Source organism: Balaenoptera acutorostrata, chromosome 1, assembly GCF_949987535.1.
Source record: "Balaenoptera acutorostrata chromosome 1, mBalAcu1.1, whole genome shotgun sequence".
NCBI lineage: Eukaryota > Metazoa > Chordata > Mammalia > Artiodactyla > Balaenopteridae > Balaenoptera > Balaenoptera acutorostrata.
In genome coordinates this window covers 43,975,839-44,002,108 of record NC_080064.1, presented here as the reverse complement: position 1 = coordinate 44,002,108, position 26,270 = coordinate 43,975,839, and the positions used below count along the sequence as shown (strand labels likewise).

At 40.7% G+C, this 26,270-nt stretch overlaps 1 protein-coding gene across 3 annotated transcripts in view; it reads right to left on the bottom strand.

The window, feature by feature from the left end:
- Window positions 1-25,588, bottom strand: part of ZFYVE9 (zinc finger FYVE-type containing 9) — a 191,978-nt gene extending 166,390 nt beyond the window's left edge. For 2 of the 3 annotated variants that reach the window (XM_057542363.1, XM_057542371.1), the window contains exon 1: window positions 25,185-25,588. The gene's annotated coding sequence lies outside the window, so the exon portion shown is untranslated. The remainder of the gene's footprint in view (window positions 1-25,184) is intronic. The other variant, XM_057542375.1, reaches the window with a different exon arrangement.
- Between the last annotated feature and the right edge of the window lie 682 nt (window positions 25,589-26,270).

Here is a 26,270-nt window from a genome sequence, read left to right as displayed (position 1 = left end):
CCCAATTCATTCTATGAGGTCAATATTACCCTAATACCAAATCAAAGACATCCCAAGAAAACTACAGACCAGGGCTTCCCTGGTGGCGCAGTGGTTGAGAATCTGCCTGCCAATGCAGGGGACACGGGTTTGAGCCCTGGTCTGGGAGGATCCCACGTGCTGCGGAGCAGCTGGGCCCGTGAGCCACAACTGCTGAGCCTGCGCATCTGGAGCCTGTGCTCCACAACGGGAGAGGCCACGATGGTGAGAGGCCCACACACTGCGATAAGGAGTGGCCCCCGCTTGCTGCAACTGGAGAAAGCCCTCGCACAGAAACGAAGGCCCAACACAGCCAAAAAATTAAAAAATAAATAAATAAATAAATAAATAAAGGAGTTCCTTTAGAAAAAGGGATTCTTATACCAAGATAGATAAATAGGCACACATGATTTTTGGAAGAATGCATGAAAAAATGAAGGAGGCACAAAGACAGGGTGAGAGGGAAAATTATAAAGAAAAAAAAAAAAAAACTACAGACCAATATCCCTTATGAATATAGTACATGAAAAATCCTCAACCAAATACTAGCAAACCAAATCCAGCAACATATAAAAAGGATTATACACTATGAACAAGTGACATTTATTCCACTTGTTCACATTGGTTTAATATATAAAAATTGATCAATGTAATACACTATATTAATAAAAGGACAAAAATTACATTTTCTTCTCAATACACACATTTGACAAATAGAGTATTTGACAAAATCCAACACCCTTTCATGATGAAACTGAGCAGGAGCATGTGGGGCTCCTGGGCACAGTAGCCTTTCCATGTCCCCCATTCCTTGTTTGTAGGGAACAGACTCCAGCCTCCTTGACCTTCCCTGAGTTCCAAAGGGCAGATTCAAACAGTTGCTCATCAGGGAAGGGAGGGGATGCAGAGACAAGGGAGGATCAGCCGAGACACAACAGTGCCGCCTTGGGGCAGGGTCCTGGTTCTGCCTCAAGGGATACACACAACAATATCTTTAAGCTCTTTATAGAACTAAAACCCCCAACAAAAGGAAGATGTCAGGCATTCTTCATTCCAGAGAAGACCACCTGAGGCCAGATTAAAGGAACCAGAGAAACTCATCAAAAGATTACTGAGACCAGATTAAAGGAATGTAGCCCTTGCACACACCCTAATCTTATCAGAAACCCCACCTTTGAACTATTGCTATAAAACTCCTCACCAAATCCTCCCGGGTTGGGACACACAATTTTCGCGGGCAGGAGTCTGCCGTGTCCCACTTTGCCTGGCAAAGCAATAAAGCTATTCTTTTCTACTTCACCCAAAACTCTGTCTCTGAGATTCAATTCGGCACCAGGGCACAGAGGCCAAGTTTTCGGCATCAATGATAAAAACACCCAACAAACTAGGGACATAAGGGAACTTCCGCAACCTGATAAATGCCATCTATGACAAACCCTAAACCTAAATGCAAGAGCTAAAACTCTTAAAAGAAAACATAAAAGAAAATCTTTGTGGCCTTGGATTAAACAATGATTTCTTAAATAGGACACCAAAAGAACAAGTAACAAAAGAAAATACTAGATTAAATCTTCAACAAAATTTAAAACTTTTGTGCCTCAAAGAATACCATCATGAAAGTGAAAAGACAGCCACAGAATGGGAGAAAATATTTGTAAATCATATCTGATAAGAGACTTACAGAATATATAAAGATATATAGGATGTGTGTGTGTGTGTATATCTTTTTTTTTTTTTTTTTGGCCATGCCACATGGCATGCCCGATATTCCTGACCAGGGATCAAACCCATGCCCTCTGCACTGGGAGAGTGAAATCTTAACCACTGGACCATCAGGGAAGTCCCTACATATAGGATACATATTTTTTTTAATTCTCACAATCAAAAATAAAAAAGACAAATAACCCAGTTAAAAACAGGCAAAGAATTTGAAAAGACATTTCTCCAAAGTAGATATGCAAATAGACAACAAGCACATGAAAAGATGCTCAAGTCATTAGTCACTAGGGAAATGCAAATCAAAATGACAATGAGATTATCACTTCACAACCCCTAGGATGGCTAGAATCCAAAAGACAAAACAATAGCAAGTGTTAATGAGATGAAGAAATTGGAACCCTGATAACACTGGACAGGAAAGTAAAGTGGTGCAGCAGCTTTGTAAACCAGTTTGGCAGTTCCTCCAAAAGGTGAACATAGAGATAACCATATGACCCAACAATTTCACTCCTAGGTAAACACTCAAGAGAATATGCCTACATAAAAATTTATACACAACTGTTCATAGCAGCGCTGTGTACAATAACCAAAAAGTGTTAACAAGCCAAATGTCCATTAACTGATGAATGGATAAATAAAATGTGGTATATGCAATAAAGTCTTATTCAGTAATAAAAAGAAATGAAGTATTGATACATGTTACAAACATGGATGAACCTTTAAAATATTTTGTTAAGTGAAAGAAGCCAGATGCCACTTATATGAAATATCCAGAATAGAGAAATCCATAGAGACAAAAAACAGATTAGTGGTTACCAGGGACCGAGGAAGGGTGATGAAAGGAAACAGGGAATGGGTGCTAATCAGAAAGGAGTTTCTATGGGGGTGATGAAATTGCTCTAAAACTAGATAGTGGTGATAGTTGTACAACTCTCACCACTGAATTGTATACTTTAAATAGGTGAATTTTATGGTATGTGCATTATAACTCAATAAAGTTATTTTTTAAATAAAACTAGAAATAACTATTATTTCTAATCTGCCTGATCTTAACATGCATGCTCGGCCATGTCCATCAATCTAGCATATAAAAGCCATTGTAATGAATCTTCAATTATAAAATGGGAAAATTAACAACCAGTACTCTCACAACAAATTCATTTTAAGGGCTACAAAACTACAAATCTATTATTTTTTTTCTTCAAATCTATTATTTTTAATCAAATCATATTCTTCAAAACTTTCATCAAATGCCAACTATGATAAATGCTGAAGAAACTAGGCAATTTTATTTTTAACAAAGGATTTTGAAGTGTTTAGCAAAGCTCTATATTAAAACTTCTAACTCAATAAATAGCATATTTTATTTGTTTGATTTATCAGGGACTAATATGAATTGTCTAACAAAGCTAAGCAAAGGAATTTTAGACATTCCTGAACATTTCCCAGCTTGTAATTTCATGAAAAGTACCTACACTAAGCATTGACAATTTTGTCAAAATAAGGCTCTCCATGTGAATTTACAATCTTTTAGCATAGTGTGACATTATAAAAGTTGTTTAACTTCTTTTTACCTGTTTTTTAATTCCTCCTAAATGGGGATAATAAAATTATCTGCCCTAACCCTTTACTTGATTGCTATGAAAATCAAAAGAGAAAGCACTCTGTAAGGTACAATTATTACCTCCTAAATGAAAAGGCTGGACAAGTAGATGATTAAAATATCAAACACTTCTTAAGAAGAGGATAAATCTGGGAATGGGCATGTGGTGCTGTACTAGAGGGACAGACCTAAAAGGTTCTACTCCCCAAAACAAAAAATAGTATATCAATGGATTTACAAAGCTTTTTATCAATTCTTTTATACTGAACATTAGTAACTTTTTAAATCTAAAGGATCATTATCAGTCATAATCCTCCTAGACAGCAAAGAAAGAATTTTGGTTTTGAGCAGGACAAAAATAAATAAATAAATAAATCTGAAAAAGCTGACTTCAAAATTATTTTCCTTGAAGCTTTGAAAGTAGTTAAGCCACAAAAATGTCATGTTGACCTGTTTAATATTACTTTTAAAATACTACAAAAAAATATTTGAGCAAAAGTAACACTTTCTCCAACACCACCCTAAGCAATCTAAAATAAGAACCCCTAGGGAGGCATCCACACTTGTCATTAAAGAAACACCAAAAGGACAACCAGAAACATGAAATAATCTAATTTAAAGTTGCCAGCTAGAAAGGTATAGTCCCAAGGATAAAAACTGTATTAAGTTACCTAACAGTTGCATGAGTTTATAAAACTCCATGATGTCCTGTCTACAGCCCCATCCACCCCTACTTTAACTGTCTTTTAAAAATTATTTTTATAAAAGGAAAAGCTCTGACAAGCTTGTATTAAAGACAAAGCTGAAAGAATAACAGAAGAGGGAAAGCACCTAACAATAAAGGAATTCTAAAAGTATGTTCACAATTTTCAAAAACTTAAACACATTTTCTGGCTAATCTTCACAATAAAAGACAACTCATAACTGGTAAGGAAGACACTGGTTTACATCAATTATATCTTTGAAACATCCAGTATTATAAATATGGAGGCTGAAGGCAGACAACTCAACAAATACATGTGATTATGAAGCTTCAAGCGGGTGGCAGGCAGGGAGACTACTACTACTACACCTAAACACTGAAAATAAAGCTCATAAATTCAAAGACTGCTGAAACTTATCCAGAGTGAGAGTGGTACCTCTGCAGGTTTAGGACATTTCCTTGCCTTGGACACTGGCAAATTCATGCATGAACAGAAGGAAAGTCTATCTTTTTGTCCAGTCTATGAATTCATCCAAGCATATATCTACTCAAGAACATATTTAGGAATTCCCTGGCAGTCCAGTGGTTAGGGCTCCGTGCTTTCAGCGCCAAGGCCCCAGTTTGATTCCTGGTCAGAGAACTAAGATTCCACAAGCTGCGTGGCATAGCCCCTGAAAAAAAAGAATATATTTACCGATCACCTACTATATATGCTCAAGAGCTATTCTAAGAGCTCTGAAAATAAGAAATTTCCAGCCCAATGGGGGGAGGGGCTGACAATACAATATAATCCATGACAGATGGGTATACAGAGACACAGCATTTAGTTCAGCTGACAGAAAGCAGGAAAGATCAAAAGAGATATTTGAGGTGAATGTGGAATCTGAGGCATGAGACTCCTGCATAAGTCATTCTTTTTAAAGTACGCATGTTGACTTGTCTAGGCTGGTCTTTTGTTGTTGTTATTTTTTAAAGTCACATGTGTAATTAGAAAATCTTAAAAATTGGAAGTATTTTATCTAAACAAGCATATGTGTAACAAAAGACTGGTCCTGAAAAAGGAAATTCAAGTACATAAGCTTCTTAATTTAATTAATTTTAGATAAAATTAATAACTTAAAAGACTTAAATAACTTAAAAGGACTAACCTAGATCTCAATTCACTCATCTGTCCAATGAAGGAACTAGCCTAGAAAATCTCTAACTACTCTCTGACTTCTAAAATTGACTTTGAGTGTTCTATTTGTTAGTGGTTGCTACTCTAATAAATTTTAACAAAAATATATCCTAAACATTCATAATTAGTCTAGCTAACTGTAGATTAATTTATTTCCCAATACACACATCAATTAATTCTGAAACCAGTCTACATCCCAACAAGCACTGAGTGTCTATGCCCTCTGTCTTTTCAACTTCTTCCTCTAATGGTCTATAAATATCTTCAGATATCTTTTAATAACAGGAATCTTTTAATCTTTTAATAGCAAGCATTAAAACCTTTCCTTCAACTCTACATTCCCCTCTAGTTACTGCCTTTTCACCTTCCCTTCACAGTCAAGTGCTTTTTTAAAAAAATTTACTGATCCACTCTCTCTTCAAGCCACTGAAACTGTCTGAATGCTTTCTAATTGCCAAGCCCAATATACACTTTAAAGCCTCATCTTAGCCTATGCAGAGGAACCAACACAGCTGAATACTCCTTTTTAAAACTCTTCTTCTGGGGCTTCCCTGGTGGCGCAGTGGTTAAGAATCCGCCTGCCAATGCAGGGGACACGGGTTCAATCCCTGGTCCGGGAAGATCCCACATGCCACAGAGCAACTAAGCCCGTGCACCACAACTACTGAAGCCCCCTGTGGGCCTAGAGCCCATGCTCCGCAACAAGAGAAGCCAACCCAGGGAGAAGCCACCCCAGTGAGAAGCCCGTGCACCGCAACTAGAGAAAGCCCATGCGCAGCAACGAAGACCCAACGCAGCCAAAAATAAAATTAATTAATTTTAAAAAACACCTCTCTTTCCTTTCTCCTACAAAACTTGATAGTACTTTCTATGGATTTTCCTTCTCTGTCTCCTTCTGTGGGCTTTCCCCCTGTGTGTCTAGTAAGTATGATTTTTATCCAGTTATGTTCTCAGACCTCTTCTGTCTTCACTCTACTTGTTCTCACTGGATGGTTTCATCCACTCTTGTGGCTTTAACTACTCCCTAAAACCTATTATACCTCCTGCATCCAGAAGTAAAGGTTTCACCATACATTCAATAATCCCAGGCCAGACACCTAGGAACCATTCTCCTCATCAACTATGTCCAAACAATCCTAACATTTCTAAGTCTTAAATACCTCCTGCATCCAACCTTTTTTCTTTATCTCAGATGTTATTACCCTAATTCATACTACCATCTCTGGCTTAGATTTCAATAGTTTCCCAAGTGGTATACCTGTATCCATTCTGGTCCTCCTCCAACCCATCTGCTATACTGACACCAAAATAATTGTTCTAAAAGCTCAATGACCAATTGGTCTACCATTTTTAACTCTTCACTGGTTTCCCCATGCCCTACCTAAAATTAAAAAAATCTAACTCTTTTAAATAGTATATGAAGCTTTTCATCATCTGGCTCCATGCCTAGGTCTCTACTTCCTCTCCTGTCCTCACTTAAAACTGCCATACCACACTACTTGCAGTTCCCCAAATAAAACGTTGTTTCACATACCACCACATGTTTGTGCCCAAGGTTTCCTTTGCTTAAACTGTCCCTCTCTTTTTTATCCTCCTGGCAAACTCCTACTAATTTTTCAATATTGAACACAAGCATCACCATTTCAGTAAAGCCATGGTGGAACTGATCGTCCTCGCTGAACCTGGTGCATTTAATTATTTACATATTTGCCTTCCCAACTAGCCCTTTAATTCTTTGATAGCAAGGATGTCTTATTCCTCTTTCTATCTTCAACACTTAAGCACAGTCTTGCCAGAGTAAATGTGTCAATAACTGTTGTTAAATGAGCAAATAAATGAATGAATGTAAAATACTTCACTGGGCACTACTAAGAAATATAATTTTCCTTTCTCAAAAAACTTATGAATATGTAGTGGAGAATTAGGAAGACATATACTCATGAAAAGTTAGGTAAAAATGCAAAATACAAGTCAGAAATCAGAAAAATTACATGACAAATGTAAAAGCAGGAATTCCCTGGCAGTCCAGTGGTTAGGACTCTGTGCTTTCACTACTGCGTTCAATCCCTGGTTGGGGAACTAAGATCCTGCAAGCTGCACAGCAAAAAAAAAAAAAGGAAAGAAAGAAACTTCAAAAAAGAATGTAAAAGACGTACAAATATTAATATATTATAAAACTTAGAGGAAACAGAAATCATTACAGCTTAGAATAATCTGAAAAGTCTTCATGGAAAAGCATTGAACTGAGTATTAAAAGAGACGTGAGGGCTTCCCTGGTGGCGCAGTGGTTGAGAAGCTGCCTGCCAATGCAGGGGACACGGGTTCAAGCCCTGGTCTGGGAAGATCCCACATGCCGCGGAGCAACTGGGCCCGTGAGCCACAACTACTGAGCCTGCGCGTCTGGAGCCTGTGCTCCGCAACAAGAGAGGCCGCGACAGTGAGAGGCCCGCGCACCGCGATGAAGAGTGGCCCCCACTCGCCACAACTAGAGAAAGCCCTTGCACAGAAACGAAGACCCAACACAGACAAAAATAAATAAATAAATAAATAAATAAATTTATTAAAAAAAAAAAAAAAAGAGAGACGTGAAATTTGGGAGATTTGGAAAAAAAGAGGAAAGAAGTATTTTTTAAAAAATCTTCTTGGGCTTCCCAGGTGGCGCAGTGGTTGAGAATCTGCCTGCCAATGCAGGGGACACGGGTTCGAGCCCTGGTCTGGGAAGATCCCACATGCCGCGGAGCAACTAGGCCCGTGAGCCACAACTACTGAGCCTGCGCATCTGGAGCCTGTGCTCCGCAACGAGAGGCCGCGACAGTGAGAGGCCGCGACAGTGAGAGGCCCGCGCACTCCAATGAAGAGTGGCCCCTGCTCGCCGCAACTAGAGAAAGCCCTCCACAGAAACGAAGACCCAACACAGCCAAAAATAAATAAATAAATAAATGTATTTATTTAAAAAAAAAATCTTTTTAAACAATATACATAGATATAGACACACATATATATATAAGAGCTTGCTATAGACTGAGATCAAAATGAGAACAAGAGGAGAGGGAGCTAGGATACAAAGACTTCATAAGAGCAAGATTTTCAGTCAAATCTCATTACAACAAATATAATTACAATCAAAATCTACGTATAATTCATATTTATATGATATAAATATTCATTTAACCAACATTTGGGCACCTGCTATGTTCTTGGCACAAGTCTAAGCATTGGGGATAAAGCTGCAAGTAAACAGGCAAAACCTTGGCCCTTGTGAAGCTTACATTCTAATGGATGGAAATGGAGAATAAACAACATAAACATGTAAAATACTTATATGGTAAACTAGATGATACATGTTAAGGAGAAAAATTTAAGAAGAAAAGGAAAGATTGGGGGTTACAATTTTATACATAGAGAAAGTCTCACTGAGAAAATGAATTTTTGTCAAGACCTAAATGTCAGGAAGCAACTCTACAAATATCTAGGGGAAAAGAGTTCCAAGAAGAGGGAAGAGGAAGGACAAAGAGAAGATTAAGTGAGTGGAAGAGTAGTAGGTGAGGTTTATGCACGAATCAGATGAAGGCTGACCAACTGCCAATTATTTCCAATAAAAATCAATAAAATAAAATGTCAGTATACTAAAAGAATCCTGATAACCCATCTAGGATTTGCTATTCAGGAATCTAATATGTAACACAAGCTTAATTTGTTTCTATTTTCAAATTCCACTTATGAGAGATTTTAATAGTCCCCTTAAATAAGAACTATACTAAATGAAAGCAGTCCCATCTCACTCTTAAAGCAGCCCCAAATTTCACAGAAACCACTGTATGATATGGTGACAAAATGCAAATACTACAATGCAACTAAACTTCTACTTGCTTTCATTTCACGAGTCTGCTAAAAATATTTCACCAATCCTAAATTTATTTACCTTTTCCCAAAGGAGCTAGAGAAACAAGGATTTTTGTTGCAAGAATCTCACAGGATTTAAATGTCAAAAGATCAACTGCTGCACTTTTTTAAGAGATTTGTTCAGAGTTAAGTATGGAGTGCAAACCTTAAAACTATTTTTTTTTTAAATCATCAGGGTAGAGTTAATAGGTATGAGCAAGCAGTAAAGCATTCGGATTAAAAACAAGGAAGGGTGCAGACTAAGCAATATCAAAACATTTTTAATGATTAAGTCAGTTAAACACTCAATAGAGCTTATCTAACCAGGCTGTTATGAAAGTTTAAAAACAAGCTAGGTAATCTTATAAAGTAAAGTTCAGGCTGCTTGAAAGCATCCAAGCACAAAATGGAATGAGTTTAGACTACTCTAAGTGGTTCTTAAAGTGTGGTCCACAGACTCGAGGAGATCCCCAAGATTTTCCAGGAAGTATATGAGGTCAAAACTATTTTCATACATATATTGAGTCATTATGTTGTACACCTGAAACTGTTATATCTGAATTACATCTCAATTAAAAAAACACTTTTTCATAATAACACTAAAATATAACAGCTTAGTATGCCTTTTTCACTGTATTGACATTTGTACTGATGGACATATTTGCACAGTGCAAAAGCAGTGGTGGGTAGAACTGTCTGCACTTTAGCACGAATCAAGGCGGCAACACCAAATTTTATTAGTAGTCATATTCTTCACTGCCATGCACTCTCAGTTTTAAAAAAATGCCAGTTTCACTTCATCGATGAAGCAATAAAAATTATTAATTTTGTTAAACCTGAACTCTTGAGTAAATGTCTTTTTAATGATCTGTGTGAAAAAATGGGAAGTACAAATAAGGCACTTCTGCTGCATGCCAAAGTGTGACGGTTGTCTTAAGAAGGCATTTGCACAATCATTGGATATGCAAACTCAACTAGCCACTTTTTCCATGGTACCTACTTAAAAGAAAAGAGGGAATTAAAAAGAGCATGAATAGCACAAGAAGATTCATCGAGGATATAGGTTAAATACAAGATATGCTTCCAACCCTCCAATAATTGATAGCATAGCCTAGAAGTCAGCTGGCAGCCTCCAGCTATAGTCTCTTCAGGATCCCTAGCGCTCAAGCTGAGACTACTACTCTCTTCCTGGGCAGCTGATCATATCACGGCACTAAAGCCTGGCCATTTCTGTCAAATACAGGACCCTCTAAATGAAGAATTTTTGCTCTGGAGCCCTCATCGAGTCTGAGACTCTGTCAGATCTGAATCACACTCTGAGGCTCTCCCTGCCAATTCTGTTTCCTCTCCTTTCCTTTCATAGGAATCCTCCCCCTCCCCCTTATACCTCTTGTATTCCTAACTCTGTCTTGACAGCGGCTTCCAGAAGAACTCAAATTGGCACAGGGGGTACCAGAAATGGACTGAGAAAGCAGAAAGTAAGAATGGGGTTTGGAAACTAGATCACTTACTGTCCCACCGGCAATAGGATCTCATCCTGGGTGGTATGTGAGGCACAGACAGCCCCGGGCAACAAGATGGTAGCCCAAATGCTAAAACCTTCTTGGGAAAAGTGCTAAAACTTTCTCGGGATAACGCTTCCAAAGAGGAACACGCGGGCTTCCCTGGTGGCGCAGTGGTTAAAAATCCGCCTGCCAATGCAGGGGACACGGGTTTGAGCCCTGGTCCGGGAAGATCCCACATGTCGTGGAGCAACTAAGCCCGTTCGCCACAACTACTGAGCCTGCGCTCTAGAGCTCACAAGCCACAACTACTGAAGCCCGCACGCTTAGAGCCCGTGCTCTGCAACAAGAGAAGCCACAGCAATGAGAAGCCCATGCACCGCAACGAAGAGTAGCCCCCCGCTCGCTGCAACTAGAGAAAGCCCATGCGCAGCAACAAAGACCCAACTCAGCCAATAATTAATTAATTAATTAATTAATTTTAAAAAAAAACGAAGCGGAACATGCCGTGTGGTGTAATGACTGTGATGTCTGAAAAGTGTAAGGGGAACAATACAAATAAGAACAATGGAATGGCTGGCTGTTAGTTGTACTGACTCCCTAGAAAGGGCAGCTAACAATTGGAAACTAAGTGTGAAAGCCAGAGGGCTCTCTGGTAGCTCACAAACAAGTCCTTATCACTTACAGTGAAAGAGCAGAAAAAGATAGTTAAAGGCAGAAATGCTTCAAAGATGGCTGAATGCTCAGTCAGGGCAGGTTTGTTATACTAAGGTCAGGGTCCTGGTTTGGAAAACATGGAAGCCTGATAGATGGGGTAGGGACAACTAAGATGGCTGCCCCCAAAGATTTTGATTCTCCAGACTCCTCTGCACTCCCAGCGTCTGCAGAGATGATGTTGGCACTTCCCACTGTGCAGGAATACACTTCAGAGGTCTCTCACCTGCAAGGCAACAAGAGCTCCCCTCAAGATCTGCCCCCCACCTCCACTCCTGGTTCCATGATAATAATTAATGTTAATCCTGTTAAGGACATCTTGGGCCTGATAAGAGAGAAAAGAGACAACACCCCAAAGTTGCTGCAAGAATTAGCCAGCATACACCAGCCGGATCAGTGAGGATACCCACAGTGCTGGATTTTGAGAGTACTTAATCAAGGAGGCCAAAACATTACTGAATAAGGTAAAGTTTGGTTGGGAGGTGGAAGGCCACTGTCTCAGAATATGGGGATTACCACTGTGACAAGGACTTAGGGTTTTGTAACTCACTGCTAGGGTGACTTCCAGAAGCCTGGAAAAAACAGCCCACACTGAATGAAGTTGAAATGCCTAAATTACCATGGCAGAGAATGGATAATGGGATTAAAGGCTCAGGAAAGGGGGAATGCTGGAGTGGATATATTATGTGAGGTCAGAAGACCCACCAGACAATTATGTTCCATAAGAGGGCCGATTAGACACACCACACACCAAGGCCATCAGGAATACACTGGTGAGACAGACCTTAGCATCACTAAGAATTTAAGTGGTGGCTCTCCTCTATAGTAGAGGCTGTCACAGAAATTGGTTCACTGATGATGGCAATGATGGGGCTCTGAAGCAACAGCAGCCAGGTGGTAGCACTTAAAACCGGAAGCTAGGGACTTCCCTGGTGGTGCAGTAGTTAAGAATCTCCCTGCCAATGCAGGGGACATGGGTTCAATCCCTGGTCTGGGAAGATCCCACATGCCGCGGAGCAACTAAGCCCGTGCGCCACAACTACTGAGCCTGCGCTCTAGAGCCCACGAGCCACAACTACTAAGCCCGTGTGCCACAACTACTGAAGCCCGCGTGCCTGGAGCCCGTGCTCTGCAACAAGAGAAGCCACCGCAATGAGAAGCCCGTGCACTGCAACGAAGAGTAGCCCCCGCTCACAGCAACTAGAGAAAGACTGCACGCAGCAATGAAGACCCAATGCACCCAAAAATAAAGTAAATAAGTTTATTACAAAAAAACAAAATAACAGAAGCTAATGGACCACACTATCATCATGACTTGCAAGGTGGGAGACAGCCAATAAAGCTTGACACACTGGGAGCCGGGGAGGGAGTTAACAGAACTTGGTGTCATTAGAGCAAAATAGACAGGCAATCAACAACAGTGCTGCTTATTAATATATACACAATCAAAGCAAGGCAAGAACAGATAAGCACAAGACTGAGAGTAGTTGCCTCAATAAAAAGCTACTATCCCTTGCCTAATTCCTGGACCTGAGCCAGTTTTCAGATCCAGACTGATGGACTTAAAGAGATGGATGGGTCCCCAGGAGTAAGGACCCTGCAACAAATTTTATATATATATATATATTTCCCCAAAGGGACGTATGACTATTTACTCAGGTGACTATATAGGTATAGTGGGGAAAGGAAAATACCCAGACATCTGAAGAACAACTGGTCACAGAGGCTGAGTTAATGTTGATATCCAGAAACGTGGAACATAATTATGGCCCAGTTACAGGGGAAGGAATATAGGAACTAAGTAAGAAATAGAGTTCTGGCCAAAGTCTAGCTTATGGTAGGTCCACAGTCCACTGACCTACCCAGCACTTATTTTCCCAGGCCCTGAATACATAAACAGGATTGGCATACTCAGCAATTGAAAGGCCAAATGAGACCTAAAAATGTCTCCCCACTCCTTGGCCAAAATAGTAAATCAAAAAAATATTGTGTCGGGGGTGGAGGTAAGAGGAATGGCAGAGATTAGCGCCACCCTTAAGGATCTCAAAGATGTGGGGGTAGTGGTCCCTTTCATATGTTTGTTTAATCCACTAGTCTGTCCTCTGTAGAAACCAGCTGGATCCTAGAGAATGACTGAAGACTACCACAGTTCAACCAAGTAGCAGCCATGACCATAGCTACCATGCTGGATGTAATATGTTTGCTACAGCAGATATATATAGCCTCAGGTACATGGCATGCAGCCATTGATTTGGCAAATGAGTTCTTTTCTATCCCAATCAGAAATAGTTCCTTTCACATGGAGTAAACAACAGTATACACTCAGTTTTGCCTCAGGGCTATATTAATTGTCCTACTCTGTCATAAGATAGTCTGAAGAGATCTGAACTCAGAATAGCACACTAATCTAGTAAATCAGTGACATCATGTTGATCGTGCAAGATAATCAAGAGATGGCTAGCACGCTGAAGGATATATGTGCTCCAAAGGATGGGAGAAAAACTATGAATATTCAGGGATCTGCCATTTCAGTGAAGTTTTAGGAATCCAGTGGTTAAGGCTATGCCAACACACTCCCTCCAAAGCAAAAGACAAACTGCTGCATCTTGCATCCTTACTATTAAAAAAAAAAAAAAAAAAAAAAGTGAAGCACAAGGTCTGCTAGGTTTCTTCAGATTCTAGAGTCAACACATTCTATACACTGCTGTGGCCCATGTACTGAGTAATATGAAAGGCTGCCAGCTTTGAGTGGAGTAAACAACTCTGCAGTAGGTCCAGGTTGTAGTGCAAGCAGTTCCCATGCTATTGGAGGTATAAATGGTGGGGAAAGACACAGTACAGACTTTATAGCAAGCCCAAGTGGGAGAATTACAATGAAGGCAGGCCCCTGGAGTTCTGCAGAAAAGTCATGCTATTAGAAAAACAACTCCTGCTGTGCTACTGGGCTCTGGAAGAGACAGAACGCTTGACCATTGGGCACCATATGTCCAGAACTGCCCATAATGAGCTGGGCTCAACAGGACTCTCCAAGTCATAAACTCAAGTGAGCTCAGTAACAATCCATTATGAGATGGAAATAGTACATCAAAAATCAAACCCAAGCAGAACCAAAGGGCACAAGTAAGCTACATAAGTAGGCAGTCAAAACTTCCCTGACACCACAGTTGTGCCAGCACCCTTCCTCAGCTCACATCTATAGCTGTTTGGAGGATCCTATACAACCAAGTTAAGGAGGACATAAAAGCCAAAGCTTGGCTTATAAATAGGTCAGCTCAGTATGTGAATGCAAGCTGAAAAAAAACAACAGGTTCATTACAGCCACACTTAGGGGTGATCGTGACAGTGGAAAGGGAAAGTCTCCCTAAGATGGAGCTTCAAGTGATGTACTTTGTGTAGAAAGAAATGTGGCCTGAGATGAGAATATATACAGACTCATGGGCAATGGCAAATGGACTGAGTACCTACCTGGTTAGGGGTCTTTAAGGGAAAAGACTGTACAATGGATGCAAGAAGATATGAGTGGAGGCAAATGAATGAACATATAGGAGCGAGCATAAAGTGTGAAAATGTTTTTCACGTGTTAATGCCCATCAGAAAGCATCCAATGCAGAAGAGACAATGAACAACCAAATAGACAAAGTAACTCCGACAGCTGACATTAGCCACCCAGAACTGGCATGATGGGAACATGAACAGAGAAGCCATTGTAACAGAAATGAAGATGGAAGCAGAGAAGGAGGCATGGATGCCCACTTACCAAGGGCCAAACAAGCTACTGTCAACTCTGAACATCCAACCAATGAACGACACTGAGCCCCCAATACAGCACTATGCCTCAAGCTGACCAACTGGCTAGGGGACATGGGGATATACGTATACATATAGCTGCTTTTCTTTGTTATACAGCAGAAACTAACACAACATTGTAAAGCAATTATACTCCAATAAAGATGTTTTAAAAAAAAAAGTTAAAGGTTCTAGGCACACTTTTGCCAGGAGACATATCAAGGATCATAATGAACTATATAAATTACAGCTGCAGCCTGGGAATTTGGGACTCTGTGTATCCCGCGACCAGGAGACAAGAAGTAGAATCACCACAATGAGGCTAATTAAACCTCATCCTCAGGTGAAGTAGGGCTGCTGTTACATAATGGGATCAAGGAGTATATCTGGAATTCAGATGATCCAATTGGGTACCACTTGATACTCCCCTGCCCAATTGTGACTGTGAACAGACAAATGCAACCACTCCAGCCTGAGAAGAGCATGGTTCTCAGACCCCTCAGAAATGAGGGCTGGGGCTTCCCTGGTGGCGCAATGGTTAAGAATCCGCCTGCCAATGCAGGGGACATGGGTTCGAGCCCTGGTCCGGGAAGATCCCACATGCCGTGGAGCAGCTAAGCCCGGACACCACAATTACTGAGCCTGTGCTCTAGAGCCCGTCTGACACAACTACTGAAGCCCGCGTGCCTAGAGCCCATGCTCCGCAGCAAGAGAAGCCACCACAATGAGAAGCCCCCCGCTCACGGCAACTAGAGAAAGCCCACATGCAGCAACAAAGACCCAACGGAGCCAAAAATAAAATTTTAAATAAAAAATGAGGGTTGGGTCATACCACTAGACAAACCACCAAGAACTTCAGAAATGATAGCTAATGGCAAGAATTCAGACTGGATAGTGGAGGAGACAAAGAGAACCACTGTGACCTGGAGACCAGCTACAGAGATGGAGGCTGAAGCCTGTCTCACTATCCTACTTTTAACTTTCCCATTAGGAAGAGAGGTCCATGGAAATGGAGGAGCTGCTCTCAGAAAATGTTTAGAGACACAGATCCACACAGCGTAAGAAAGGGACTGTGGCAATCACTTGGATCTCCCTTCAAAAAAGAACCTGCATTCAGGTGCAAGGAATACAGTTAGCTAGTAGCCTCCAGCTGCAGCATATAAGAATTCATCTCAGCTTTCCAGGGGAGTCCACACTCGCCTTGGGCAGCTCCTAGCCAGTGACTAAACACAGTGGATTTTCTAGAACCTGGCCATTTCTTCCTAATGCAGGACTCCTCTAACAGGCAGTTTTTGCTCTGGAGCTTCTTATTGGGTTGTCCAAGATTTTTTTTCCAGATCTGCATCACAGACTGAGGTTCTCCCTGGTCAGTTCAACTTCTCCCTTTCCCTTCACAGGCATTCTATTACCTACCCCCCATAAAAATCCCTTGCACTAGTAACTCCAACTCAGTGCTTCCCAGGGGGGACTTCCCTGGTGGCACAGTGGTTGCGAATCTGCCTGCCAATGCAAGGGAGCCAGGTTCAGAGCCCTGGTCCGGGAAGATTCCACATGGTGCGGAGCAACTAAGCCCACACGCCACAACTACTGAAGTCCGCGCGCCTAGAGCCCATGCTCCACAACAAGAGAGGCCACCGCAATGAGAAGCCCGTGCACTGCAACGAGGAGTGGCCCCCGCTCGCAGCAAGTAGAGAAAGCCCGCGCGCAGCAACGAAGACCAAACACAGCCAAAAAAAATATATCAATGCTTCCCAGAGGACCAAACCAACACACTTTGTAATTAACTCTTTATATGGATCATCTCATTTAGTCCACTAAAGTACTACTGTTATTCCCTTTTTTACAGATGAGGAAACTGAGGCACAGAGACATTAATTAACTTGCCCAAGATCACAAGGCAAAAGCAGTGAAACTAAAATTTGAACCCAGGCAGTCTAACTCCAAAGTCTGAGCTTTTAATTACTATGCCAGGGAAGACAAGATATTATCTTGTCAGCTTCAGATATTAAAATGAGAGTATTTATTCTGTATAATTTTAGAGAAGAAAACAACAAAAGGATAGATGTTAAAGAAAAGCAGATCTTTGGTTAAATACAAAAGAAATTTTCTAATAATCAGCAGTAACCAACAACAGAATGAAGTCCTTCAGGAAGTAATCAGGGCTGATCACCGGAGGGTTCAAATAGCCATGGATATTGTGAGGGTAAGGCTTTATAAAACAGATAAAAGTCGACCTAGATCAGTAAAAGCTGTACTGCTAACTATTATGTGGATAAAAAGGGTGCCACGGCCAATTAGTCTGGGTAATATACTGCTAAATAAAGTGAAACAAATTTCTTTACTTTTACTCCTCAGTTTTTAAAATACTAATGTGCAGTTACTAATCTCTACCTGAGGGATCTAGTACGCTAAAAAAACCCAGATTTATTGTATTTGACTAAAGAACACTTCCTTGCTCCTGGTCGAGGATGATTTCTTTGCTAAGTCAAGATTCACTGATCCAAGGACTGCAGAAAAAGCTAACAAGGAAAAGTATGACAATTTTCTAGCTGGGTAACAATTTTCCAACCAGTCAAAACATCACCTGATTACCTACATGTCAATATTAGCATCTCTAATACCTCCAGGGTGGGTAGGCTATATAAAAGTTTTGTCACTAAAATGCATTTTATCCTTTTTGAATGCAAAACATGCCCTCCTTTGCTTTCTCAACAAACTCTCTTAAGATCTACAACAATGGATCCACATTTTAATTACTGAATTCCCACTTTACGAGCAATATGAAAGCTTTAATTATTTCAAGTGTGCTACTGGTGATCTGGTTATTTTCATATAACACAGCTCTATATGCATTTTTCACAAACATAAAAACATATCACAAGAAAGGGCAGAAGAAAGGGAATAACAGGTAGAGAGGGAAAAGGCCTCAGTCACAAACTATTCATCCAGCTAATTTCCAGAGTTTTTGTGTTTTTATTCAGAAATATATTCTCTATTCATTACAGGGAAAACTTTTATGTAAATTACAATCCCTTGGTCTTGATTCTCCTATCTTCCTCAGCCACTACCCACAGCCCACTGCCCCCCCCACGCTGTTACTTCATTAATGACATTTAGTCACCATTGCCTAGAGCTGTCCACATGCCATCTATCTTTTCATTGAGCTCTTCTTTAGAAATATTGAATAGAATATTAAATGTGGAAAGGGCCTTAACATCTAGCCCACCACTCATTTTCAGATCAGAAAAATGAGGTCCAGAGATCAGTTAGTATACTTATCTAATAATCACAAAGCAGGCATTTATCTACTTCAAAAATAAGTAAATGAAAGTGGAAATTCCCCAAATACATGCACATACACATCTTTTTTTTTATACAAATTGCTACATGCCAATAGCATACTTCAAAGGCAAATCAACTAAAGTTGTGCTCTTCTAATTTGAATACTTCCTAAAGCACTATGGAAAATCTTATAATAAAACAAATACAGAACACATGGGGAAGTTCACATGATGAAAAAGAGTGTGGAGTTTGTTGTCAGAGTTATATGGTTTGAATCATGGATATGGACTTAGGAAAGTCAATAAAACTCTCCAAGCTTCAGTTCCTTCAGCTGTAAAACATCCATGATACCATGGGTATTATAGGATCATTTTAAGAATTATAAATGACAGACATGAAACACCTACCAGAAAGATAGCACACCGTTGACAAAACTTTTACATTACACAAATAAGTAATAAAAGGCAAAAGAAATCAAGGAAAATGTTGTAAACCTGGAATCTTGGGAGGACTGGATAATGGGGCATGTAGCTACATTTTATATTTTACTTCCCATTTTAGCCACACACATTTTATAAAATGCCCAGGCAAGCTAGAGGTTTATTATAGGCATAATATGATACAATACTCATTGGCCAATGAATAGTAGACCCCATGGATTAGGTTGGAACCAGACCATGAAGGGCTGTGCCAGAATAAAGAATCTTAATCTTGTTTTTTAACCATTGAGCAGAAATTTCCAAGAGTGACCTCACAACAATCTCAAAAATAATTTACTTTAGCTACTAATTTTTTAAAACAACAAAAACAAAAAACTTTGGCAGCTATTACATCACCAGAATTACAAAAAGGTCTAGATGATGTATTCTGAAGTTTTAAATTTTTTCTCAAACTGGCAGTGTTTTACTTCAATTACTTTTTAGAGGTTGTTTCTCTCATTCAATTGAAAATGAAAAATGGAGATTAAAAATTACATAAACCCTGACGGAATATTTTCACAAAATTTTGATACCGCTCATCCTTTATTTTAATAAACAGAATTCTGAGATAGGCTCTGTTGTGTTTTGAAATAATAATAATAACATATGATTTACTCTTTCTTCATTTTAATAAAACAAATTCTGGTAGATAAACTACCATGAGAGGTTAGAAGAGAACTGTTACAAACAGAAATGCTTACCTCTTCATTAATACCAGCAAAAAGACTCCAGAACTGCTGTTTTTTATAGCTTTATATAGAAATTACGGCATCCAAAGCAACTATAAGATTGTGTAACAAACCAGTTATACAATCTTGTATAACTTTCAGCCCACTCAGTTCAAAATCAGCATTAAAAGATCTAAAAGTGATCATAATCAAATGGGAAAACACTGTGGCTGATCCACTGTATGTAGAATGAAGGCCCCAAATGCACTGTTTACTCAAATAATGGTTCCCCGCAGAATTTCCTAACTAGTTTGAAAAAGCTTTAGAAACATTAGCAAGTCATTATTGCTGACTCTGAACTATGTCCTATAAAACCTCATAGAAAAAGCTCTAATACTTTGAATGGAAACAAACAATAGGGGACTATACTACATATAAGAAAAAAGAATTTTGGGACTTCCCTGGTGGCGCCATGGTTAAGAATCCACCTGCCAATGCAGAGGACATGGGTTCAATCCCTGGTACGGGAAGATCCCACATGCCATGGAGCAACTAATTAGGCCTGTGCGCCACAACTACTGAGTCTGCGCTCCAGAGCCCGAGGGCCACAACTACTGAAGCCCACGTGCTGCAACTACTGAAGCCCACGCACCTAGAGCCCATGCTTCGCAACAAAGAGAAGCCACGGCAATGAGAAGCCCGTGCACTGCAACAAAGAGTAGCTCCCGCTCAAAGCAACTACAGAAAGCCCGCACAGCCACGAAGACCCAAAGTAGCCAAAATAAAAAAGAATAAAGAATTTTTAACAAATTTCCATTTAAGTTTAATTTTTTTAATCTAAGGCATGAATTTACTACTTCTGTATTTTTAAAAATGCAACAGAACTACCATCATTGATATTAAGTCACATATCCTTGAGAATGTATTATCATAAACAACCAGAAAGTTGAAAAGATGATAAATCACTACAGAATTATCAACTAAAGAAACTATTATAGTCAAAAGCTAGGGCCGCAAAAGCATTTTTAAGCTTAAATAAACAAATGTAAGGAATTTAAACTAAAAGATAATTTACAGAAAAAAGTTTAGGATTTTTACAAAGAGTTCTGTAATATAAAATCCTGAACACCTCAACAGCCTCATCAACATGCATTAAGCCTCCCTTGCCCAATATGAATTCAATGCCTTCTTCTTGATTTCAGTGTGTCCAAAGAAATTTCCTCATTTTTACCTTATTTTATTAAAGGCTCTCAAAAAGTACTTCATAAATACAAAACAGTATATACTGTTTTAATTTTTCTAATAGTTCAGTTCTGTGAATGGGCTATTTATAATAATTCAAAAGAAAAATTTTTAACAGGAAATATTTTATAAATAACATTTAAATTATTTTATTAAATAAAACTTATGGAGTATTATAAAGTGGAAGACATTCTACTAACTACACAATTAAAATACTAATACTGATACCTTGGTTTCTCCTTAATTTAGCAATCTTTAATACTTACAAATTGATCATACTGATTTTATGTTCTTGGTAGTAAACTCCATAAATAATGACCTTTCAAGCTCTTTCAAACAGAAGTAAACAAGAAGTATATTTTCCACTTCAAGGGTAACACTGATTTACCAGGACTCATGGGACTGAATTACAGCTCTGACTTACACATTATATCATTTAATCCTCGCAATAATCCTATAAGATGGGTATTATCAGCTTCGTTTTATAGGAGAATAAATTGAGGCTTAAAGGGGGTAAGAAACTTGTCCAGGGTTATACATGTTATAAGAAAAGACTGGACCCCATATCTGACAGGTTATAAAAATCTAGTTCTAATCTACTGCGGTTATGTAAGGAAAAGTCTATGTTTTGAAGATTCTTCAATTCTTAAATAATGTAAGTTTAATAAATTGATACTGCTTTTTGAAAACTAAGTATATGAACTATTTCTATTTGGTAACTGCAACTATGTATCTTTCACTGATTATTATATACTAAGAATGTTGTTCCAAATAATGCAAGTCAGGTACACACAAGTAAAATCAAAGATCACGTAAAACTGAAAATGAATAGTTGAAAAATGAATAAAACTCTGAAAATGTAACAAATATATTTTCACAGAGAATGGCTAATTTATTAGCTAGACACAGGGAAGAGCTAATTTATTCGCTAAAAATGAAATGGAAAATATGTGTAATAGTTAAGATCAAAATTGTTTTCTATCAAAAATTTCAAAAAATTCCAAAAGTAAACTCATTCTCTAAAAAATTAAAGCTACCAAGTTTTAAGTCACACAGAAATTCCAATGCCTGGTTTTTGTTTTTGTTTTCTCCAAAAGGAGGAATGGAATTTAACATTTATTGAGCACCTTCTATGTGACAGACACTGAGTTAATTGCTTTTGATTACTTTTATCTCATGGAACCTGTTCTACTGCCCTGACTACTGAGGGGTACCATTACTCCAATAGCACATAAGAAGAAACTCAGGATCTAAATGTCACATTGCTATAAGAGTGCAGTAAGACTGCAGTAAGGATTTGTACTCACATCTGACTCCATATTCTGCATCACATCATGCAATTAACAACCACAAAACACACCACACACATCATCCCTTTAGCAACATGAGAATTTAAGTTAAAATCCAAGCAGTTATCTTTTAAAGAAGCTTTGTGCCCTGCAACTAGTCTGTGGCCAGCACATAACAGGTGCCAAATAAAAGTTTACTGAATGGACTGTAACAGGAAGAAATGGGATCATCTCCACTCACACCGTCTTTCTCAAGGAGTTAACATAATTGCTCACCAGGCAACAATACAATTTTCTCCTTAAGGAATAAAACACTGAACCAGGAATTAGAAGAAAAAGGAATGACCATACATAAAAATTATTAATATTCTTAAAGGGCAAGCTACTGGATTAAACATAGAAGCCTTAAATAGAGATCCAGCATGTTCCACTCAATTACAACACTTATCTGACTCTGCCTTATAACAGTTAATTAGGACTTCCCTAGTGGCGCAGTGGTTAAGAATCCACCTGCCAATGCGGACACGGGTTCGAGCCCTGGTCCGGGAAGATCCCACATGCCACGGAGCAATTAAGCCCGTGCACCACAACTACTGAGCCTGTGCTCTAGAGCCCGCAAGCCACAACTACTGAGCCTATGTGCCACAACTACTGAAGCCTGTGCGGCTAGAGCCCGTGCTCCACAACAAGAGAAGTCACGACAATGAGAGGCCAGCGCACCACAACGAAGAGTAGCCCCCACTCGCCACAACTAGAGAAAGGCCACGCACAGCAACGAAGACCCAATGCAGCCAAAAATAAATAAATAAAATAAATAAATAAATTTATTTTAAAAAACAGTTAATTAAACATGTCCTGCTTCCACAATTAGCTAGTTGCTAGCACAGACCTTGGTCATTTTTGTGTTTCTCAAAACACCAAAGACAGTACCTGGTACTTAATATTAACAGCTAAAATTTTATAAAGATCTTTCACAGATTACAAAGCTTTTTCAGATGCATTTATCCTAAAAGCCTTGCAAGATAAGTATGATAACTATCTGCATTTTACAGACAATGACATTGAAGTCCAAGATTAAGAGCCAAGGTAAGTGGTCAGGTATCCTTCTGTAACACCACAGCTACCAGAAAAGGCTCTCAATAAATGTTCGTTGGTTGAATCAGCTGTCCCTAGAAATGTTTGTTGGTTGAATCAGCTGTCCCTAGAAATATGATTTTTCTAAGATTACCACCATTATCTGTCGCTATGAGAAATGACTGTATTGCCACTTAAGATTTATAGCTTTGCTAGAAAACAGATACTTTCACTCAGCTTGACAAGGTTAATTAACTTTAAACTTATTACCAGTGATTCTCAAACTTTAGTAGGACTAAGAACTGGGGAGCTTGATAAAAGTGAAGCTCCTTGGGCCACTACCATTTCTAGAAATTCTGATTCAAGTGGCCAGGAATCTGCATATTTTAATAAGCACTCTTAGCTGATTCTAATGTTGGTAGTCTTTAGGGACACACTAAGAACTGAATTAGATTTTTTTAAACCTAAATTCATCTACCTCCCCCAAATTTTTTAATGGAGCCATTTTTTTACAGTTATAAATATTTAAGCAAAAATCTTACAAAAACAATACAAGGCTATGGCATCGAATAGGACAGGTCCCCAAAAAACGTTTAATACACAAAACCTCCCTAGACCTGGAGCTTCACATGCTGCACAGAAGGTAAATCAGGGGTCTTTTAGGTAGTTACCCATGTTATTCTGTTTTAATTGATGAATTCAACTATGACTGCAATGTAATTTAGTAAAACATTTTTATAGGTCTTATACAAATGACTGGATGTTCAACAGTAAAATGGAACAGTTAACTTTGAACCTAATACAGAGATAATAATTTAATCACCAACAATACAAGCCCATTTTAAACTTTAAATGACCATCAAAATGTTCTGAGATTATGGGTGACTTTTCCCCCGTTATTAAATATTTACTGAGGGTTGGCATAGTACCTCTCTGTACTTTCTGAACTTTCTACAATAAGCATTTTTTTTTCAGGATTATAAAAGTTTTGTAAGTATTTATTAATCCTACAACCTTCACATACATAATGGGAAACAAGAATAACCTGAACCACATTTATCATAAACTACAAACACCCAAATATCTGACTTATGGTACCAAACTGTAATCACTAACTTTTTTTAAATTAATGCCAGAACAAATCACTTAACTACTAAAATTTAGAATATGTCCTATTTCTATCAGGTATCTGTTATTAGCATGACTTTTTAAAATCCTCTTGTCATCTATCCTATGGATCTATTTAGGAAGACAATTCTGTAACGAGGACTGAGGCATTAAAATATTTACACTCTCTCATGGCGGGGCGGGGGACCAGACCTTTGGTGTTTTTTGTTTTTTTTTAAGATATTGTTCTAATTGTATTTATCTAGGAAACTTAACATCGCAAAGCTGGGAGGGGGCTTTCTCCAAGGCAAACCACGCTTAGAAGCAAAATGTAACAGAAGAAGGCAAAGATGAGCTACCGGTAGGTGATGAAATTTCACCTCAAATAAGACGCAAACGGTTGTTTTCAGCCCAGTCAGGTGGGTGCATGACACTCCAGGAGTTCCTAGGGCTTTCAGGGCCCCGCACTTTCTGCGCTCTTTCTCTCTCCCTGCTCTCCCGCCCCTCCCCCCGGGACTCTGCGGGACTCAGCATGGGGCGCGGAAAAGCCCTGGCTGTTCGCAAACAGGCGATCTCTGCCTCCCTCCGGGATGTACGTGCGGGGCCCAGGGTAAGAGGCTGCGCTCGGCCCGGCGCCGGGGCCAAACCGAAGGGTGCCAACGACCCTGCCAGTCCCCCGCTCCACACACCCGGCCGCCCCGGAGCCCAGGCCGGGGCGAGGGCTTCCCGGCGACGCGGGGCCTAGTCGCCCCCCACGCGCCTCCGGCCTCCCGGGGGACGCGAGAAAGAAGGGTTGAGGCCCCCCCCTAGCCGCGGGGCGGGGGAGGCGGCCGCAGCGGCAGGACGCCCCGTCCGCCCGGCCCGAGGGCTTACCCAGGACCTTCCCGGGCGGCCGAAGGCCAGCGAGCACGGGACCGCGCCGCGCCGCGCCACACTCACCTCGAGCAGCGGCCGCCGCCGCCTCAGCATGGCCGTGGGGGTCGTCCCTGAGCAGACAGCCTCCTCCGGAGGGCACCGGCCCGGCCCCAGGCGCCGCCGCGAAGCCTCCCGCTCCTGAAGGAGCTGTGGTTGCCGCTGCTCCTGAGGCCCAGCGCCCGCCGAGCCGCATCGGGCTCCCGGGCCGCCGCAGCCACGCGGATCCCGCAGGAGCGCCGCTGAGCCGGGCCGGGGGCGCGAGGCTGCGGCGGGACAACCGAGGTGCTGCAAGCGGGGATCCTCCGCGAAGCCTCCAGCGTCGCCGTGGCCGCTCCCGCCGCCGGCGCCGCTGGGCCACAGCGCCCCCTGGACCCCACGCCCGGCTACGGCGCGGGGACTGCGGCGGCCGCCCGGGCACGAGCTGCAGGGAACGCGAGGGAGCGCGGCCTGGCGTTGGCGGGGCCCCGTGTTCCTTGCGCAGCCCTCGGGCCCCCGGCCCGCCCCCGACTACGCCTCCCGGGAGCCGGAAGCCCCTCGGTCCCCACCGACGTTGGTGGGTTCCCTCCCCTCTCCCCAGTCCTCAGGCCCTGAGCACCTTTGCACCTTTTCTTTCTCTCCAGAAGGTACGTGAACGTTCCCGTCACTCGGACCTTCACTCGAGAGCAGGAGTGTGAGGGAATCGCCTCGTTTTCATCTCTCATGATTCAAGGGGGATCCCTCCTAATCCTTTCAGGGTGTCTGGATGCAAGAAGAGTGACCCAGAACCAGCCTTCCCCCCCCCTCCCCCAATCCTCTGCCGAAACAGATGAAGGAATTGTCTTTGACCTTAATTTTTTTTGGATCTTGTGGCAGAGCATTTGAGGAATTTATCCTATGGATACCAAACCCTTAACCCCCAACCTCCCCCAAAATAGAAAATAATAATAATAATAACATGCTGAGCAAGAGAAGAGAATAGCCAACGAGTTGTCCTGAAATTCATAAATAACTTAAAGGTAAGAGAAGAACAACCATCTCTTCTAACTAACCCACTCCCCCGCCCCCATCTCTACTCTTCCACCCCCAACCCCTGCCGAATCCCAGGTAAGGCTCTGAAGGAAGGAAATTGTT